Here is a 12,528-nt window from a genome sequence, read left to right as displayed (position 1 = left end):
TACATTGTAAAAGATTATTTATGTGAAAAATGTGTCGTGTTGAAAGGCATTGTAGTATTGTGTAGCTGTATGCTATATTCAATATTATTGTTAGGTTTATTTGTCAATGTTTAGCACTGATTTGTGAAGCAGCACTGCACTTGCCTCTGCAGGCACTGCAGGGTTAAAATAAGTGCCTTTCTGTCACAGAGTACACCCCTAACACGCAGAGTTTAGGATAGCAAGGAAGGGACAAAGAAATATAAACGTCTTACTGGGCCTTAGAGTGGCCGGACTAAATGTTTGATAGAGCAAAGAGCAGTCGAAAAAACAAGCCGAAGTCAGGGTAACGGAAAGACAGTGAAAACGAGAACTAGCCAGAGTCAGTTACATGGTAAAAATCAGAAGGGAAAACAAGATAGGCAAGGGTTAAAAGAGAGTCAGGAAACAAAGCCAAGGTCAATACCAGAATACAATACTATATCACAAGGCACGCACTAATGGGTACAGAAACCACAATATGGCACAACATCTAGGCCAAGGTAAGTTTAAATATGTTTATGTTTAATTTGATTGGTCCAAGTCATGCCTGCGCTACAAAACGTGCGTGAATGGGGGCGCTGAAATTAAGTGGGCCAACGAGAGCCGACCGCAAGGTTAGGCTCCCATTTCCCCTTTAAAAACATGCTCACAACGCAAATACTAATACTGTACGGGCTGCGCACCCGATCAGACTGTTTGGCGCGCGGCCAGCCAGAAGTGTTTGAGCAGCATGCAGCTCGTCTGGAGACAAGAGTGCTCAAGCCGAGTGTGGCTCGATCGGAGGACCCCTGCCGGCACACGGACCAGTTAAGTACCGTTACATTTTTAGAGATGTACTTAGGTTACATGGCATGCAGGGTGGAAATGTATTTTGGCACCTGGTACCCCTCCCGTGCTGTATACGTTTGTTTGTGTCTCATTTGGCACCCCAACCCCCTTTTAGGGAAATTACATGCAAATACACCCATTCATCTCACATACACTTACATTCGCATATATGCATTCTTATATACATACAGGGACATGCACATTAATACATATATACCCAGACTCATCAACACACACTGACACATATACACAAACAGACTTTGTTATTTCATCACTAATTTCTGCATAATATAGTGGTAAATACACGGTCAATTTGATAATACACGGTCAATTTGGAATCGTGCTCTGATTTTGACATGCATTTTTGCTTGCCTCCTAGATAAGTTATTTGTTTAAATGACACTATACTGACTGTAAAACTTTGCCTAAAACTCTAACTCAATGTATCTAACCTTAACCATAGCCCTAGCTAACCCTAACTATGTGCTGTTTAGTAAATTGGCTTCCATGTTCAGTGATCACTGCAAGAGCCAATGACACTGCCTTAACTTAGATAATGTAAGTGATTACGGCGATTGACTACCATAGCTGACACAGAGGCTGAAAGTTAGTCTGTCACAGTTGCTCTATGTGTTATTAGTGAGGCAGCCAACAATATCCCCATCCATGACAATTTCTGTGTGTACCAGGTACTGAGACTACCTGAAGCCCTGCAGACTTGACAGACATGTCGAGACAGATTTTCAAACTGTCTACAAACATATTTCTTGATGTCTCAAGCTTGAGACATCCAAAAATAGCTGTGTACATGCCACAATTGGCACTCAACACTACCTTAATCCCGTGAGCATCCTATCACTTTGAAATGCTAGCAAATGTACAGTGTATGCCCTTTGGTCACCAAGAGCACAGGTGACCAAGATTTACATTGTACCGTACATCTCTAATTACTAAGGGTTTAATGACAAGCTCACACTTTGATGCATATACTCTCTTTATAGGAACTAAAGAGGTTTTTTTTACGACGGTTATACTATTAATAGATTTTAAGCATACCAACTTAAATAGGGAAATATATCTGAGTTACAAAAGAAAAACTAGACTAAAACACAAAGAGTTGAAAATAATTATTTTTATTTTCTTTGTCTGCAAGCACTTTGCTGTTGACATTGAATAGCTAAAGCCATAGCATGTTATGAAAACATTAATCCATAAGGGTATTTAGATAGAACAATGCGAGTTCTCTAAAAATAACTAGTGTTATGAAAGCAAACAGGTTCCCTTCATACAATGTGATATGAACAAACAATGTAGACAAGCCTGTTCAATTCGATTACCTAAAAAAAGAATTTTCCAAACATAAATTGATACAGTATAGGAACATACTTTGAAAATTATAAAAAAAATATTTAATACATTTTCCATGGTATTGAAATGGACATGTTCGCCTTAACAAAGGCAAATCTGCCAAATCGTTGTGGGTCATCTTTGATATCCATTGCCTCTCACATCTTCTCAGCATATTATTCGCTTTTGCTTTAGCTATTTGTGAATATTAGTTTTTGTGTTTTTAATGAATTACTGTTGTTTTTTTATTTGAGATATATATATATTGATCACATAGTGGTGAATGCTTTTGTGACTATTTAACACATTGTATTGTTTATGAACACAGTCCTATAGACTGTATAGTGCATTGTGTGGCTTACTTAATCTTTGTTGTATAAGCGCATATATACTTTTGTCTATATTGTATTAATAAATTAACTTTTTTGCATTTTATGGGATGTGCGCCTCAATTTATTTGTAATAATTATTCTTGCCTCTATTGGGAATAGAGTAGTTTGAGTGAGCACCAATTTTTTTGTGTGTTTTTGCTTTTAATGTGTGCCCCCCTTGTTGATTTTCCTTTATTTAAACTGATGCAGAAGTTTTGCTGATATCAGAGTATCCTATCTCACAGGCTTCCATTCCAAAATCATGAACAGAATGCCACATGGGTTAAAAAAAATGTTTCCCCCCATTCCATACATGGTCACTTATCCTGGCCTCCTCTTTCACTGACAGCCATGATCGCAACTAAAGGGTAAAAAGACCAAAACGTATGTTTAGTTGTTTAAAGAAGATGGATTATGCAGCAATGTATGTTTTATGTTGTTTTTCCCAAACAAAAAAATTGACATTTGCTATTTCAATTTGAATCCAAATGTTGTAGCTCTAAATAGTGAATTAACATTTATTAGTATAGTTGAGCATACGCATAAAATGTTCACCATGTATGTATTGGAAGACAAGTTTTGGATTTAGTATGAAAAATGTTAATTTCTTCTATCACAGTAATCCACAGCAAATCCACTGGATTCCTAAAATTATATATTTATAAAAAATAATTTATAAAAAATAATATATATATAAAAATTGTCCTCTTTGGTGAGGGCAACTCTTCATTTTTACATTGGATAATCTAATATATCCTAAATTAAACCATGCTATTTATTTACACCAACATCAGTTTTGTTTTCTGTCCAATTGCTCATAGACATGGAATTGGAAAGAGGCATGCAACGATAAATAGATTGGAAATAGGTATGCAAATGCAGCGCTCTTCCAATCTAATGCTGCTATCAGCATTTGATACATAGTTCTGAAGGAGGAAGCGCCTCTAGTGGCTGTCAGGAAGACACCGACTAGAGATGTATTTACCCTGAAATGTAATCATTGCGCTTTTACAAAACTGAAGTATTTTACTTTGCAAGTTTAAAATAATAGGGCTACATAATTGAGATGAAGTAGCCTGGGTGACTTCAGTGTTTTTTTTTTTGTAATTCTTTATTTATGTGACAGAAAAGGTGAATTACGTTGAAAAAACAACAAAATAATAACAGATAAAAAATATACATTACACTGTCAGTTTTCAGAAACATGAAATATGCAAATCATGGGTGAGATACACAATATACAATGAGCAACACAATAAAGATATAACAAGTGAGCCTCTGAGGTAATAATGCATGGGTATCAGTTAGACAAAATGTCATGACCTTGGGCCATCACACACAATGGTAATGTCGATCTCATGATTTTGTTGTGGACTTTAGTGTTTCTTTAATTAATTTCTATGCAATGACATGTTTCACTTCAGCTGTGCTCTAACTATATGTGCTGGATAGCGCATTGTTACTTGCTTCTATATATATTTAATAAAGAATAACCATGATGATCTATATAACTCACTCCAAAAGCAATGGAGAAAAATCGTGACTTCTTGGTTGGGACGCTTGAACACTACGCCTATTCCATAACTAAACTGCTTTATCTATTTCCATTACCTTTTAGATTAAGTAATGATGTGATCTTCCAATATCAAAAATGATTCTCAAATTTTATATGGGCAAACAAACTCCCAGAAAATCGCAAAAGTTGGTATATCATTTCCAGACATTGCAAAGATACATGTTGAATCCTGTTTAGTTGCTAATCTAGTGCTACGGAATAAACCCAAAATCCAAAACAATGCATGGTTTGCAACCGAACAGGAAACATGTTCCCACAGTAATTTGAGTATCTTATTTTGGACAGACATATATATTCCAAACTACTCACATTTATCCATCCAATCACATACCTCAAACGAGTCACATTCATCCATCTAATCAAATATGCCAAACTTCATATATATGATGGACTGGAGCGCATTAAATAAACTGACCTTGGCGCAACAGAGAGGATAAATACGGACCTGTGTATACATACAGTGAGGGGAAAAAGTATTTGATCCCTTGCTGATTTTAAACGTTTGCCCACTGAAAAAGAAATTATCAGTCTATAATTTTAATGGTATGTGTATTTTGGTATATTCAATTGCTGTTATGCATTGTTGGAGTGTGGGGGGGGCAGTGTGTTTCCATCGCCTGCTAATGGTAGCAAGGGCTGCTATGACAATGTGATATAGTAAGTATCGTATGTGCATGTGTGGTGCCTGTGGAAGTAGTAGGAGCAAAAGTGTTTCTGGCGTGTTTGGGAGGCGTACTCCTGTACATTGGGTTATTAGTGTTAGTGTTTGGGTCCAGAAGTGTTGGAGAGATGGGCAATTCCACCAGATGTGGATCATAGTCCCTTTATTCGTTGTACATCTCCAGCAAGTATCTGTTGTGCCTGGAACACTGTGTTTTAGCCTTGTGGGTACTAGGTACCATCTGTACAATATTTTGCGAGACAGTTCCATATGAGTAGTAGAAAGGGTCATACGTTTGTTGGCGCGGTAGATGGTTTGCCAATGTTCTTTGGTATGTGTATTTTAACAGTTAGAGACAGAATAAAAAAAAAAAAATCCAGAAAAAAACATGTCAAAAAAAGTTATAAAATGATTAGCATTTCAATGAGTGAAATAAGTATTTAATCCCCTATCAATCAGCAAGATTTCTGTCTCCCAGGTGTATTTTATACAGGTAACGAGATGAGATTAGGAGCACTCTCTTAAAGGGAGTGCTCCTAACCTCAGCTTGTTACCTGTATAAAAGACACCTGTCCACAGAAGCAATCAATCAATCAATCAGATTCCAAACTCTCCACCATGGCCAAGACCAAAGAGCTGTCCAAGGATATCAGGGACAAGATTGCAGACCTACACAAGGCTGGAATGGGCTACAAGACCATCGCCAAGCAGCTGGGTGAGAAGGTGACAACAGTTGGTGCGTATATTTGCAAATGGTAGAAACACAAAATAACTGTCAGTCTAACTGTCAGTCTCCTTTGGTCTGGTGCTCCATCCAAGATCTCACCTCGTGGAGTTTCAATGATCATGAGAACGGTGAGGAATCAGCCTAGATCTTGTTAATGATCTCAAGACAGCTGGGACCATAGTCACCAAGAAAACAATTGGTAACACACTATGCCGTGAAGGACTGAAATCCTGTAGCACCCGCAAGGTCCCCCTGCTCAAGAAAGCACATGTACAGGCCAGACTGAAGTTTGCCAATGAAAATCTGAATGAGTCAGAGGAGAACTGGGTGAAAGTGGCTCAAGAAGAAGCACATTAAGTTCCTGGAGTGTCCTAGATAGTCTCCAGACCTTAATCCCATAGAAAATCTGTGGAGGGAGCTGAAGGTTCGAGTTGCCAAACGTCAGCTTCGAAACCTTAATGACTTGGAGAGGATCTGCAAATAGGAGTGGGACAAAATGCCTCCTGAGATGTGTGCAAACCTGGTGGTCAACCACAAGAAACGTCTGACCTCTGTTATTGCCAGCAAGGGTTTTGACACCAAGTACTAAGTTGTCAAATACTCCCCCCCCCCACTGTATATTTTATAAGATGTGTTTTTTTAGCCTTTTTTAGTGTTCTTTTTCAGTGAAATGATCATTACGGTAGTTTAAAGACTAATGAAAACCTCCCGAACAGGGAGCAGGCACAATAAATGAAAGAATGGGGAAAAACACACACAACATAAAGAAAGGCAATTAACGGACAGGTAGTGGTTCCGCCACTCCTGCCTTGTAAGTTTATCCATTAAGGGATGTTGTTTAGGGAAACATTTATATTAATACACTATATGTTTGTTATTTGTATTTTTTCATATGTATATTCTATGTGATGGCTTTGAGATATGCAACTAGATGGCTAGGGGGGTGATCATAAATATGGAGTCTATTTACCTAAATGGCACATGCAATACCTTTGTGTTGTGCATATGTGATCCACCAGCTTGTATTTTAATTGCAGCTCAATTAAGGTGAATAGAGGACTTGATTATGAAGCTATCCTTGACAAAGTCTTTCTGGCGAACTCCGTTGGAGTTGTCTATGACTTATCTTTCCATCTGGCTATATTGGTGGATGAGAAGACTTTTCTCTTTGTGCAATTTTCTCAGTGTATTGGAGTCGGGATCTAGATCTTTACCAGTAGTCGAGGAACTGTTACTGTTCATGCTGGAGAGGTCTGAGTGACCACATTGCTCTAATAGCACTGATTAGTCTACCAGCGCATTATGTTTATAAGTGCAATGGGTTAAACCAGTGGTTCGCAAACCAGTCCTCATGCTTTGTTTTTCCACATTTGGGTGATATTTATTAAATGGACACTATAGTCACTAGAACAACTACATCCTATTGTATTTGTTATGAAGAGTAGAATCATTCCCTTCAGGCTTTTTGTAGTAAACACTGACATTTCAGAGAAAATGCAGTGTTTACATTACAGCCTAATGAAGACTTTACGGGCCACTCCTCAGATGGCTGCTAGGGGAGCTTCCTGGGGCAGTACTGTACATTGCAAAGCACTATCATTCAGTGTCTCCACCCTCTGCATGGAGACACTGAACATTCCTCATAGAAATGCATTGATTCAATGCATCTCTATGGGGAGATGCCGATTGGCCAGGGCTGTGTTTGACTTGTGCTGGCTTTGCCCCTGATCAGCCTCCTTGACAGTCTCAGCCAACCCTATGGGAAAGTTTTTGATTGGCTCACATAACTATGTAAGTGGTAATTGTACCACTCAATTGGCTTTTTTTTTGGTATTTATATATTATTTTATACAATTTATAAAAAAATTAGCATGTAAACACTAAGAATAGTCAATCTGCACATGTTTAAAAAGAGATTGGGGGGGCAGTGCTAGCCGGAGAACTGGACGGACGCACATCTCGGAGCTCCGTGCCTAACTTGGAGAAATTAAACCGTAAAAAGGTGAAAACAAGCCCCAAAACTGGGCACTCATCACGGCAGTAACACCAAAGACCGACATGGGGAAAAAGACAAAGAAAGCAAAAGCAGACAAAGTCCCTACGAGCCGGCACATCGGAGAAATGCTCCAGACCACCCACAGGGCCTCATGGGACAAATTGGCGCTAACTGATGATCTCTCCTCTTACTCCTCTGAGGATTTTACAGCCAACCTGGACATAGAGGCAACTGCCAGCAACATAACAGTCCCTGCCAGGGCACCACCAAAACCAGGTGACCCGGATACAGCAGACCTGCTGCAAAAGATGCTGGGAGAATTGCACAAAAATATTGCGGCTGACATGGCGTTCTACAAAACAGCCATCGAATCTGCAGCCTTCAAAATAACCAGGCTTGAGGCCACTTCCAGCACCCAAGACTCATGGCTCAAAGTGTGGAAAAGGACTAGTGCTTATGGATAAATGTTTGGTATCTGAACAAATGCTACATTTATATAAAGTGAGCAGCGAACCATTCGACTCCTTACAATATCACCGACACATATTACAAACAGAAAAAGAAAAGAATGTAGTGCTTATATAATGAATAAATAAATAAATGATCACCTTTTTAGTTTAATTTAGGAGGAAGTTTCCACTATTATCATCAATTGTGTTGAGACTCTCTGTTTGTAAGTACCCACTTGGGAATTTTTATCTTTCAGTTTACATTTTTCAACAATATTGTGCAATCCTTTTCCCATTTGTTTCCCTCCAGGACAGGATACAAATCTGTAGTAGGGGTGGGTCGCCTATACGGACCCAGAAGCAATTCACACCAGAACTGGGTCTATAGCACTCTGTTTGTGAGTGTACACATACCCTAGTATTTTATATTGTTTAACCCTGTACAATCTACACTATATTTGATTGTCTTTTATAGATGTCAACACAATTGATGATAATAGTGCGAACTTCCTCCTAAATTAAACTAAAAAGGTGATCAAGACTCAAAGCTGACAGCTGTAGAGCAGCAGATAGCCGACCTCCAGCACCAGCAAACTACCATCACGGGCAAAATGGATGCCGTATTAGACCAACGCAGAAGATATAACTTAAGGGCTAGAGGCGTAACTGACTCCGTGGGGGTGACAGAGGCGCCACACTTTATCAGACGCCTTCTGGCTACCATACTACCACCTAAACAGATAAAGGCCATACAAATTGATGGAATGTTTAGGCTGCCAAAACCAGCAAGGGCCCTGGCGACCGCATCTATGGATCTAATCGTGCGATTCCAGTCGCTTCAACGAAAGGCACTGATTCTCGCAGCACTCTAGGGGAAGACCCCACTAATATTTGAAGGTGCTACACTGTCTATCTTCCCAGACCTGACAAGGAACACCCTTGCTTGGAGGAAAGGACTGCAACCCTGCCTGCTACACCTGCGGAACAAGGACATACCTTACAAATGGGGAACCCCACGAGCGCTCCTCTTTTCTTATGACGGGACTGCCCACAGAGTACAGAGCTCCCAAGAGTTAGAAGACCTGCGGACCACTTTGGGCCTCCTGATAACGCCGATCCAACGAGGGCTACATATGTCACAGCTGAATCCAGCCAACATACCGGAATTCACACCCAGACAAGCACGGAAGAAGCAGGGATACACCGCACCAACATGAGGGACATACCCAAAGGGCGAAACACTGCTGTGGCAAAACTAGCCACTTCTGGACTATAGTTATTAAAGGTTGTCCGTAGGCTGGATATGTACTGTGTATTTTAACCTGTGTATGTACCGTGTTGTGGCCGTTCGCAGGCTGGCCGCCGTATGCGGCCAGCGCACCAAGCAGTCATACGACGAAACACGGCTATCCTGGCCGTTCGCCGTACGAATCCGGGCTCCCCAGGTCGACCACACATTCCCAAGTCGTGTGGTACCAATTCACCGATTGCAACCTTGTTGCAATCGGTGATTAAGGGCTCTCCAAGGTGGCCGTCGATCCACTACCGACCATGCGGCGGTCGGCCATCTTGGATCCTTTGTCCCTGCAGCGGTGTTCGGTCGTCGAGAGCCTGGAACTGAAAACGGCTACTCGATGATCTGAACGCCGCTGGACTTCCAGCACGTTCGGGAGTCCCGCGTTCGGTCCATTGTATGTCCCGTACTTATTCGGTGCTTTTAAACTCACTTTAATGTTTTGTTGTATTATGTGCGGCGTTCGGTCAATTCAGCTGGGATCGGAGCGGTATTCTCCCAAAGTGTGCGCTCCGACCCCAGCTATCTACCGAACGTTCAACTATTGCAAAGTACCGAATAATGTGTAATTTCTGTATTTTAATGTAAATTGTCGGTTTCGCTGCACGAGGAGATAATCCACTTAGTCGTCCATTTTAGTGGGAGTATCTCCCTCGTGCAGCAAGGCCTGTTGGGAAAGTCACGATGCATGGTGGGAGAAATCCCCTGGAATTACTGTCTGGAAACCCCTTGCATGGGGAACTGTATAAATATACTGCCTGTGAATAAACCGAGGTCAGTTGACTCCCAAACTGTGTTTCGTCCGGTTATTGGGAGGATGGGGAATATTGCCGTGCTTTCTGTCGTGACTGTGGATTTCCTGAGGATACCAACGGATATCGTGGACTAATATACTGCGTTCCGTAACAATTGGTGGCAAGCGACGGGATCCGAACCTTACAGCCGAAAAACGGAGTTCGTGTAACTGGAACTACCGAACGAGGAAAACAAAGGCAATTCGTATGGATATTGACTATACCATACTGAAGCGACAGACGTTAAAGGAACTACTGGAAGCCAGAGGGAAAGTAGCCAGCAGCAAAAACAAGGCGACAATCATTGCCGAGCTGATGGAGGGAGACCAAGCCCGCAGCGCTACCCCCCCGGTGGTTATGGAGGAAACGCTCTATGAAAGAGAAATGAGGACCAGGCTAGCGTTTTTGCCGCAACCGATATCAGATGCCATGTTAAATATGGTAATGGCAAATGTGCAGGAATATGTTATGGCACACAGCCCGCAACACACCCTGGCTCGAACCGAGTCAAACCCAGGGTCCCTCTACAACCCAGTAAAGCCCAAGATCCCGTACCAGGCCTTCAGGGCTTTTTGCGAGGAAAAGGACGAGATAGACGGGTACTTGCAGGACTTTGAAAGACTGTGTGATCTGCATGAGCTAGAACGGTCCGTATGGGTGCAACTGCTAGCAAGCAAACTAGCAGGTCGGGCAGCCGAAGCGTACCGTGCTGTACCCAGTGAGGACAGCAAAGATTATGCCAAAGTAAAGCGTGCAATCTTGGAGAGGTATGCCATTACCCCAGAGGCATACCGGCGCAAGTTCCGACACTTACGCAAACCAGAGCGAGATTCGCACGCAGAATGGGCACACAAATTGGATCAAGCCTCCCAAGGGTGGATCCAGGCCAGCAACGCCACCACCATGGAGGAATTGCGCCAGCTGATGTTGCTGGAACAATTTTTTAATGGATTATCCCCGGAGACGCAAGAATGGGTACGGGATAGGAAACCCCTTACCCTAACGGAAGCGGCTAGATTGGCCGATCAACATTTTGATGCCCGGAGACCCCAGGGACCCGTAGCCAAAAGCTACTCCCGACCCCCAGGACTACCTAGCGCCACAACACCCCTAGCGCCCACCGCTGCCCCGTTCCGTCCCTCACAAGGACAGATACCGCCACCGTCCAGATACAACGGGCGGGCCAACATCCAATGCCATTCCTGCAAACAATGGGGGCATATGGCCCGAGAATGCACCCAGAATCGCAGCAGGCCCACCTGGAATCAGGGCCGTCCAAACCCCGCACCCAGGGCGGCTGCTCACCATTACCAGAGGGACCCCGCCACTCAGGATTTATGGAGTGTGCAGGCGGAGGAACCTCTGGGCATTTTGCACGAAGTCATGTCGGTCCGAGCCACTGATAACCGGCAGCATCACCGACAACTGGTAACTCTTGAGGGAACCGAAGTGCAGGGTCTGCGAGATTCGGGAGCTACCTTAACCCTGGTAGCCCCCCATTTGGTTTCGGAGGGCACGCATACCGGCGGATCTGTGGCCGTTCGGGTAGCCGGGGGAGCTGTATACCGACTACCCACGGCGAAAGTACATTTGAACTGGGGTGCGGGAGAGGGGACAGTGGAAGTGGGACTAATGCAGAACTTACCAGCAGATGTTGTGTTAGGGAATGATTTGGGTCAGATGACCTCTGCCTTTGTTCCGCAGGCACCCTACCAGGAAGCCCATCCAGTAACCACACGGCAACAGGCACGCACCACGGCTACACCGATACACTCTGAGGCTCAGGTAAGAGACCACGACCCTCACCCGACTTCCATATCCTGGGATACCCCGACTACCTTTATCACCGAAGTACAGACCGATCCCACTCTACAAGTCTATAGGGACCGGGCACAAGCTGCCCAGACCGGGCTAGAGGGGGAGCATTACACGTGGGAAAAAGAGTTACTGTACCGTATCACGGCCAAGGATGTGGGGGGGTCCGTCACTTTGACGAACAAACAACTAGTGGTACCCCGGAAGTATAGGCAGGAGCTGCTCAGAATTGCTCACGATATCCCCTTATCAGGACACCTAGGGATGACCCGTACCCGGTACCGCCTAACACACGCGTTCTTCTGGCCCGGGATCTCACAGGATGTGCGACAATATTGCACGTCCTGCGATGTCTGCCAGAGGGTAGGAAAACGAGGGGATCGCCACAAGGCCAAGTTATGCCCCCTTCCCATTATCGCCGAACCCTTCAGCAGGGTCGCCGTAGATATAGTAGGGCCCCTGCCAAAACCCAGTCCTTCTGGGAAGAAATACATTTTAACTGTGGTGGACTACGCCACCCGATATCCCGAAGCAGTAGCCCTCTCTAACATTCACGCGGAAACCGTGGCGGAAGCTCTGATAAAAGTATTTTCCCGAGTAGGGTTCCCCCAGGAGATAATATCTGACCGGGGCACCCAATTTACTGCTG

This window comes from Pelobates fuscus, chromosome 6 (assembly GCF_036172605.1).
Source record: "Pelobates fuscus isolate aPelFus1 chromosome 6, aPelFus1.pri, whole genome shotgun sequence".
Taxonomy (NCBI): Eukaryota; Metazoa; Chordata; class Amphibia; order Anura; family Pelobatidae; genus Pelobates; species Pelobates fuscus.
This window is presented reverse-complemented; position numbering follows the sequence as displayed.